At 38.8% G+C, this 9,946-nt stretch overlaps 1 pseudogene; it reads left to right on the top strand.

The window, feature by feature from the left end:
- The first annotated feature begins 4,817 nt into the window (after positions 1–4,817).
- Positions 4,818–7,009, top strand: LOC137272123 (uncharacterized; annotated as a pseudogene).
- The last annotated feature ends 2,937 nt before the right edge of the window (positions 7,010–9,946 follow it).

The raw sequence follows: 9,946 nt of genomic DNA, 5'->3' as shown, positions 1-9,946 counted from the left end.
GCTGCCTTGTTTATATAATATGCATTTTATTTCATACACAAGAAATAAAGATGATGATGATGATGATGATGATGATACTAATTTCCAACAATCTCATAACGTGGCAAAATGGTTGAATACAGGAAACGCTATCATCACCAATTTACGTTTATGAATCATCTAATTGTTTGTCTCTGTCAAAAATGGTCTGTTATAGACGGCACAAACTTTAAAAATATCGATCGAATTTTAAAAAGTTAAAGTCATCCATGGCAGTAATATATTCCCCTCGGCAATTGCAGCAGTTCCTGATATAATAACAAAAACATGCTACCAGCAGGTTATGTGGCCCACATTAATTTTGTATCGCTTTCATTAATCATGATTTTTAGGAACATTAAACCTGTCTGGAGCCATAAATGGCGACACAAGGACGATTATGTCCAGCAGGTTGTTCTACAATAACTTCCAGAAGTACATGTATACCATTTTTCCACTCGATCGCTGTAGCTCGTACCCCGGGGACTTTACACAGTGATGGCTGGAAATTGAGATTGACGTTGAAATATATCCCATTAATCACCATTTCACTTCCCAAGAGTAAACATTCGGATTTCAAATACCTTGAAGCTGTATTTTATGCAAAACGTCTGAAAAAATATTACCTCGTATGTGAATCAACATTTAGTCTCCATTTGTTAGTGCAGTATGAGAAGTTAGAAGTGAATATGCCTCTGGAGTTATAATGGTTATGGGGAATGCATCATCTGTTCACTCTTTGGCATCGTCTTTATAATAGGGACCTTTTTGTCTTTTCTTGTTTTGTTTTTTTTGCATTGTTTATGTGTGTTTTTATTGGGTTCATCTGGTCGTGTTTCTTTGTATCCACGCAAAATGCATCTTGAGCTCTACATTGAGACAAATGACATTGGAGCAGGAGCAGTGTTGCAACAAGACGGCAATTTGGAGGATAGGTCATCCCATCTGCCACTTCAGCCAGAAATTTGACATCGTCTTACAATTCTGTAACTTCGATACCAATAGTTTGGTTTTGGGTGTTTTTTTTTTTAAGAAAACCACACAGCATGCACTGATCAAAAGAGCATGGTACAAATACCGTTCATACCTTGTGGCGTACTCCATTGATTTCGCCAATGAACCCAATAAATACAAGAGAGGAAAAGGCATCGATGGATTTTCCCAGTAGCCTGAAACTATTTCACCGAAAGTGTTACAAGTCTCCAACTGGATAAAATAAACATGTCAGTGGGGAAGAAGCTGTTAGCTGTGACAACAGTAATGATACCGAGTGTTCGCCAAAGGTGAGCATACTATCTTGTCCCTTGTAGCAAAGGTATATTTGTCAAGTCGTTGCATGATGAACTACTGATGAAATACATATATCTTTCCCATCACCTTTCGAGATCGTTGGCAGGCAGATCATACACTGTCATATTTCTGTTACACTGCCGGTTGTATTACGATCTAACTCTGTTCATGAGCATCACCGACGCGCTTCTAGAAACTGATATCAATACCATTTTTGGAATCCCTAACGTATTTCCGAGTATCCGTTACTTTTCTTGAGGAGAATATTTACGGTAAACAAAAAAATTTAGTTTGTAAGACGTTTATCCTGAAAATGAAATGCCATTTCAATTTTGATATGTCATATGATCTAAGAGATAACTCGTGCAGAAAGGTTAAAAAACCTCATCACATTAGTTTAACTAGTAGAGAAAAGTTGCAAGGATGTAAGGATCAAGTATGCCTGTGAAATTAATCTCACGTGCCGTTTGTACATTTAATACATTTTCATAAAAGTTGGTTATAAATATGAATACTATATTTATGATCCAGGTGTTCAATTACACATAGCTACCGCTGTGACTCAGCAATCGATCGATCTGTTCGTATTTAATCAAATTATCACTTCCATCTACACGATTATTACCTCCAAGTAACGAGAGAGACAATGACAAATATTGTGTGATACGAGACGAACTGGAGTCATCCAGTGAGCAATATTTTCTATGCAGACTTTGATATACGTAGCTAGTTTAATCTTGCCCTGCTGATCAATAAATAGGTAGTTCTTGGAGCAGACAATGTACCACAGGGAATTGCAGCTTATCAGCCATACGTCATATATGTTCTGCAGAGCAAGAGTGATTTGTACGTACGACCAAAGAGTAATTATTTTCATTATAAATATAATTGCATTGTTCACTGACTTATAGGACATGATGTATGTTGTATTTATTGGCCGGTGTGTGTTTTTGTGTAAATTGACTTTCGTCAACACGGGACGTTAATGTGTTGCAGTTTGATGTATTTACATAGGTGCGCACTGTATCAAACAATCTTAAATTCTGTTACAGATGGGACATCTGTAATTGTGCATGAATATATCAGGTTAACGTCAAAATCTGTCGGTGACACTAGGCGCCTCGAGGTTTGCGAACATCATCTATTTAATCAAAGGATTTTACATATCAGAAGGGACAGTTTCAAATTACTGAAATGCTTCATTAGTGACAGGATGTCTGGTCCTCTTCAGTTATCCTTTCAACGTTTGATCACACATATGCATGTTATCTCATTGATGCCATCCAGTAAATGCAGCAGTACACGCCAAGCGAGATAGAGTTGGTAGCATGTCTATTGTCCTGGCAACCTCCTGTGACCTCAGAAACGCGCGATGTAACTTCTATGATCAGACTGCTATTTGCAAACCAGTACTCATTACAGAAAGACCATGCAGATGAGCTTGCTGCCGCCAGGAACATCCCGGGCTCTGAAACATGCTTCTCCTGGAGTCTGTGCACGCAGGTGGTATATAAGCTCCATGAGTCATGCATCCCTGTATCAAATTTCAAAATTTCATAATTGCAGGTGTATGACTCGCTTGTGTTTCTACGTAAAGATGGCAAATAAGCAAATTAGTCACCAAACCAGTGGTCGTGTTTTACACCTGCGACATTTTGGTGCCCAACTTGTAACTAGTGTCCAACACCATCACCGCCATAACAGCATGGCCACCATAACAATATGACCGCAACAGAATCGTGACATTTAGCCACTGCCCATTGGCATCGCTGCATCGATGGATATTATTTTTATATTTCAGTGTTCTGGGTGACCAGAGCATGTTACATATAACATGTTACGGTGCCGGCAGCAGTACTACGAACAGTTATTGCAGTACTAGTACTAGCCGTATAGGTGTGCACACTCGAGTTTCGCGTTCGCAATGTAAATGTTATTATATTGGGAACAGACTCTCAATTTGACATTTTGAAATGGCTTTCTCTTGTGTTTCTTCATGACTGACATTAGTTTTTCCTGAATATTATTGCCTCCCGTTTTCGAGCGTGGAAGTTGCCTTTTTGTGATACTGTTATCACATGAACGTTTGCTGAAAGATTGAGCGCGACATCAGTCACATGACTTTGATTACACGATGCCGTTTAGAAAGTGGTCAAATGTAACATATGTCATATTTGGGATTTCACTTTCTTAGTAAAGTACAAAGTCTAGTACTTTTTGGGTTGAGTCCCATCTGGAATTCGAACCCGCACCCTCAGAGTCAGGCACCTAATCGCCAACACACAAAGTCAGCTGCCTAACCCGTTCAGCCACCACGACTCTGAGGGTGCGGGTTCAAATCCCGGATGGTCCTCAACCAAAAAAGTACTAGAATTTGTATTTAACTGAGAAAGTGAAATCCCAAATATGACATATGTTGTAGTCACATGACCTTTGTGTTGAGCATTTGATTGATGCTCTGACCATTGTGTTTTTTTCAGCTGTTCACTATGGAGTGATTATTTGAATTTCACATATGTTTAATGTTTATTATGCCATTTGTTTAAAATGCCACTGAAGTAATATGTGAATTAGTTCTCAATTGTGACAATACTAGTTTCATGCAACATATGTCATATTTGGGATTTCACTTTCTTAGTAAGCCGTCTAGCCCGTTCAGCCACCGCGACTTTGTATGCTGGCGATTAGGTGCCTGACTCTGAGGGTGCGGGTTCGAATCCCGGATGGGACTCAACCCAAAAAAGTAATAGACTTTGTACTTTTGCAAAGAAAGTGAAATCCCAAATATGACATATGTTGCATTTGACCACTTTCTAAATGGCATCGTATAATCATAGCTTTCCACCGTGGGAGCCGTGCAAGTTTACACTTATCAGAGGGGTACACAAAGTACGCAGTCTAGACTACCTGTTGTCCGACATTCATTTTGTGGTGCCTGAGGGTGCGGGTTCAAATCCCGAATGGGACTCAGCCGAAATAGTACTAGAATTTGTATTTTACTAAGAAAGTGAAATCCCAAATGTGACATATGTTGCATTTGACCTCTTTCTAAATGGCATTGTGTAATCAAAACTATTTTCATGTTTCAAAATAGTTGAATGTTTTCTACACTATTTACATACTGAACGGGTTTTGAATTGTTGTATTAGTCCATTTTTATCTTCTCCTTTTGGTAGGAGAATGAAAGCTTGAGGCGAGCGTGAGGATTGTCATAAAAATAGTATCACATTCAGAACAGTCTAAACAACAGCATTGCACATTTCAATTTTTGAGGACAAACTGATACCACGCTGTTAATGCATGAGACTTTTTGATTTCAGAGCTGACAGTTTTGAGGATCCAGATTTGATTCTTATTAGTGGAATTTTGATGTTTGCTGACTGTTTGTTCTTTAGATTTTCAGGACTTCTATTTATTATTCTACTTTTGTCACTGATCCTATCAACAATGGCCATAGGCGGAATGGAAGGATTGGGAATCTAAACGTAGCAAAGCTGGAGTCAATGAGGATGATATTCAGAAGATGTCTCAAGCATCGGGCAAGCTCCTACTTAGCACCTAACACACAATACATTCAGTTACGTCGTATACTAGTATCTGTATTCTCAAGTTGTGATGCCATCTTCGTTTGAGAATTGGATGTTTTGGGTTAAGTGTTTTCTGAATAGTAGGGATTATCCAGCCTCTATCTTAACACAGAACGGTAGAAAGGCATTTAAGCGTGGAGCTGGTAGAGCTGTCCTTCTGCCTGGTAAACATGCATCTGAGGATGATATTTAGAGTAAGCTTGACAGTATTTATGGTGAAGTTAGTTCAGCCGATACGTTGCTCCAGAAGTTCTTCACTGATTGCCAGAAGGAAGGTGAATCTTTGGCAACTCCGTCCTGTAGACTTCACGATACTTTGTTGAAAGTTAAAGGTCACATGCAACGTAAAACACAACTTTGCAGATTCTGATACCTTTCGGTATGCACTTACCGAGACAAATCATAAAAAATGCCAATTCAACCTATAACGTTGAAAAAAAACGTGATGAAAAAAAGCCCGCGAAATCCCCCAGCGCTGGGGGGAAAACTGGTTTCAATAGCTGTGCTGCACTGCGTCCATAACGCATGCGCAGTGAATAGGTTCGCAGAGCTTGAAACAGTATGCATGCCCAGCGTCTGAGGTCGTGAGCAGTAGTCTAATCTTGGTTGTGTACACAAACAAGTACATAATCTACTCGTTACGTAAAAAACCTTGTTGATTGTGGTAAGCAGTCTCTGTCACAGAGAAAGCTCAATGTCTGGTTTATCCACACCTATATGTCTACCTGCCTGTCTGCTAAAGACAACATGCAATACACAGCTTCAATCATTGACCACGTGCAATTTGAACTTAACACCTATCAGACTATACGACATAAAGAAAATAAGATGATTTATGACTCGTGCACCCGAGTCTCGTGTCTGCCACATTATGTAACTAGGCACGTGTGATACACATGACATGTTTTTATGTCTGTGGGTTGCAAACAAACTACATTCATTTTTTTCGGATGACTGGATCTGACGGAAACTGGTGCAAACTCTTGTCAGCTTCAAGTCCTGATTTGTACTTGGACGAACGACAGTTTCCAGTTCACCATCTCTGCTGAGATAATTTTTGATTGGATCGAACGAAAATTCAGAGAGCATATATTTTCCAAACCCAACATCTCTATATACATTCTTCATGGATAACGATTTCTTTTAGTGTATATGATTTTGTTTGACAACAGTATATGAATCATTACTGAAACGACGCATCAAGTACACAAAAAGAAGTTGTTATCCATAAAGAATCTTACTTTCTTGTGACTGGCTATACTTCTAACATGCCCATCAAACAAATCATCTTTCTGTACATACAATGAACCCTCAGCATATCAGCAAATGAAACAGCCAATCGGAAGCCGTCGTTACACTTGAGTGCATATCCACCCGCTATAACTGGGTTCGGTCTCCCGAGGGCTTCGTTTCGGGGGAAGTAAGCGCAAGAACAAAATATTGCACTTTTGAATCGCGATTGTACGCTTATAATTTTGTTTATTTGTTTTATTAAAAGCAGCAATGTATATTATATGTCATGAATAAGTGATAAATGTGTTTTAATTATGTTTGATTTTTTGGTTGCATGTGACCTTTAAATCTGAAGGTGACTTTATACATGAGGATGCTCTGGAGCGTATCTTGAAAACCGAGTTTTGGATTGGTATAAGGAAAGATAGACTGAAGGATGCAAAAAGGCATAAGTTTCACAGTTGTTCAGATTTTGATTCTTTTACAGAATTGTGAGGGAAATAGAATACGAACTTACTGAATCTGTCATGGTCAACGGCGGTAGCCACAAGAATGCGTATTCTATCTCTCAATTTGTTGATTCAGATGTTTCTCAAGACTTAAAGGATATTATCAAGAAATTTGATTCCTTTGGCCAAACCTCTGACTTTCTTCATAGAAATCTGGACAAATGCCTAGTCAAACGCAAGTCAAAGTTACAATGTACTTTTAAACATCAGGCAGGTTTTAATCAGCTGGTAGAGAGTTTAACTACACCACCAGTATTTGCTTATGCTGACTATTCTAAACCCTTTATCCTCAATGCAGATGCCAGTAGAGACGGTTTGGGGGCAGTTTGTATCAACATCAAGGTGGCAAGGAATGAGTGGTTGTCGGAATGAGTGGAAATCGGAGAAAAATTATCCAGCACACAATTGGAGATTCTGTGGGTTGTGTGTGCTAAGTTCCATGAGTATCTATATAGTAATCATTTTGAGGTCAGAACTGATAACAGTTGCTCACATGTGTCTTGTCAAAAGCCATGTTAGGCGCGACAGGGCACATGTGGCTTGCTGCGTTGTCAACGTAAAACTTTAAGATTATCTATTGTGCAGGAAAAGCAAATAGGGATGCAAATGCTTTATCTCGACACACGAACGTTTCTGCTTCGGATATTCAGTCCAATCTTGTTAAGGCTATTTGTGATCTTTAGCCAGTGGACATGGTTAAATTTCACGTGATGTTGTGGAGGAGAGTACCGTTTCTTTTAGGACTGTAGATTGGGGCAAAGATCTGGATGTAAGCAAAGTTGTAGATTTTGTCTCAGTGGGAAGAAAACTAACTACGCTTATAACGTTGCGTCCACGGAGTCCAGCAAAGTTGAATGCAGACACAAAGAGAGATATGGTGGGAGAGTGAGGGAAGCAGTTCTTACAGAGATAGAGTACTAATGAAAAACGTTGGTCTAAAAGGGAAATACAAGTCGGCAAATTTGTTGTCCAGTGACACATGTACGGTTATCAGTCAGCCACATAAGGACATACCAGTACAGGTAGTGAAGAGACAGAATGGAAAGGGTAAACTAAAGACATTGCATAGAAATATGCTGCTTCCCTTTATGTCTCTGTCTGGTCCAGACATGACTACACCTTCACAGCACATACGAACACAACACAAGAAGATGGATTCTGAAGATATTTATTCTGAACAGGAAAGTGAGTGTGAGGATATAAATTTAGTTCCATTTCTCTGTACTGGAGATCATCAAGGGAACCTAGAGGTTTCAATCACTTCATCGTCTGTCGAGTTGGATCATGCTGATTCTCATATTTGGATCAGTCAAATTCTTCTGATACAGAAATTGTAAACAGCACTGAAGTTGCTACTGTAAATGACATTTCAGGAATTGTTTTGAATTCCAAACATAATTCCACCGATTTTCCCTAAAGATTCTACTTCAATACTTTTATTTTACCATATTAATTTATAATAAAACACACCATGCTGGCAGTGGCAGCACTGTATAATTGCAGGTTTATGGCTCGCTCGTATTCGTATATGAAGATGGCAAGTACACACAAGGGACACCGGTTTAGTGGTCGTGTTTTATACCTGTGTAACGAGTGTGTATTTTCTGTATATTTTGTTATTAATTAAGTAATAATTATCATTTGGGTCACATTTGGTTTTAATAGCTGGTCAACACTTTTAGGATTCTGGTTTTCCGGAATTTATCTGCTCCTAGTTTTCTATGTGTTTACTTCCGGGAGACTTATTCGAGGGCATTCTACAGTGTTGACGATTGCCGTAAGTGCCCGAACTTTCGGAAATGACTTAGTATATATATCTATAAATGCTGGTTGCCGTGTTGAGGGCGACACTCATTCATATTTGCTGAAGTTACATACCCGCCAACGCTTGATCATCAAAATCCGCTAACGCCGTATCTACATCATCCGCTGTCAGACCGATCGCTGTGTTTACATTCAGCATAGTTGATTCTCTCTCACACCAAGACTTTGGTGAGTTTGCTACTAAATATATCTTGTGACCCATTGACTTAGATTTTGTCTCATTTGTATTGAATTTGTAATCAGTATTGTGACTATTTACTAGTGACGTATAATAGTACCTTGCTCTCGTTGCATAATAATACAATATTTGAACGTTTATGACTTGTCTTTGTTCTGTTTTGCTGGTTCACAAGGGGATTTTTTACATTCTTAACCGTAGCACCTGCGACATATATGTATAATTATATATAATGAGTGGGGTAAAAGTCATTTAAAGTCTGTTTAAAGTCACATCGGCAATATTTCAGCTATATCGTGACTAAAACAAGTGCTAAATGCAGAATATATATTCATAATATATGAAACCTTTTCAACGAAGGACAATAAAAGTACTAGCATATCACAAAATTACTTAAAACTAGCATGCCAATATCTTTAAAAGTAGAAACATTTCGGACAATTCAATAAAAATGGGCTATTTATCACAGCTGATGGTAGATCACCATACTAGAAGCCGATCCCTCCATTTTAAGAAAATTAAGAACTCCAAAACTTTGTAAATAGCAAAAGGCACCACTTTGGGGTCTGTCACACAAATCCACCAAGTTTTGCTGACAGATATTAAAAAAATTCAAGTTTTACTCCGGAAACGAAGCACATGTCTCACTTTTGAGACTAAGTCCGAAACGTTTCCATGGAAACCGAGAAAATAATAAATAACAAAAACCCTGTAAATACCAACAGGCACCACGTTAGGTTCGGATTGATATATCTACCAAGTTTTGCAGAAACATATTGAACGGTTTTTCAGTTACGCTCCGGAAACGAGGCCCACCCAACCATTCGACTAAGGCCAAAACGTTGCATGGAAAAATAAAAAATAAAAATGCAAAACATCTGTAAATAGCAAAAGGCACAACCATAGATTCAGATTATTATATCTTTCAATTTTGGTCTGTACATATATTGAACGGTTTTAGAGTGGTGCTCTGGAAACAAAACGACTAAGGACGGACGGACGGACAGACAGACGAGGCGACGACTGTATCCCCTCCGCAACTTGGTTGCTGCGAACAAACATAACTTATCAAACAACTTACAGTTTGCATATATTGACGTTTTATAGCTAATATGGATATAATTATCCCTAACAACTGTACGCTATCAGCAATGAGCGGGACACTGTAACTTGATGTCTCCTAAACGCGTCTGTGGTTTCATCCCACAGGAGCAGCGAGTGGTCCGTTCGTGTCAGATATCAAGTTCCTTATATAAGCAGAGACTCTCGGTCAAATGCGACCATATTGGTTGATTGCGCAGACAGTC

The sequence above is a fragment of the Haliotis asinina genome, chromosome 2, assembly GCF_037392515.1.
Source record: "Haliotis asinina isolate JCU_RB_2024 chromosome 2, JCU_Hal_asi_v2, whole genome shotgun sequence".
NCBI lineage: Eukaryota > Metazoa > Mollusca > Gastropoda > Lepetellida > Haliotidae > Haliotis > Haliotis asinina.
This window is presented reverse-complemented; position numbering and strand designations above follow the sequence as displayed.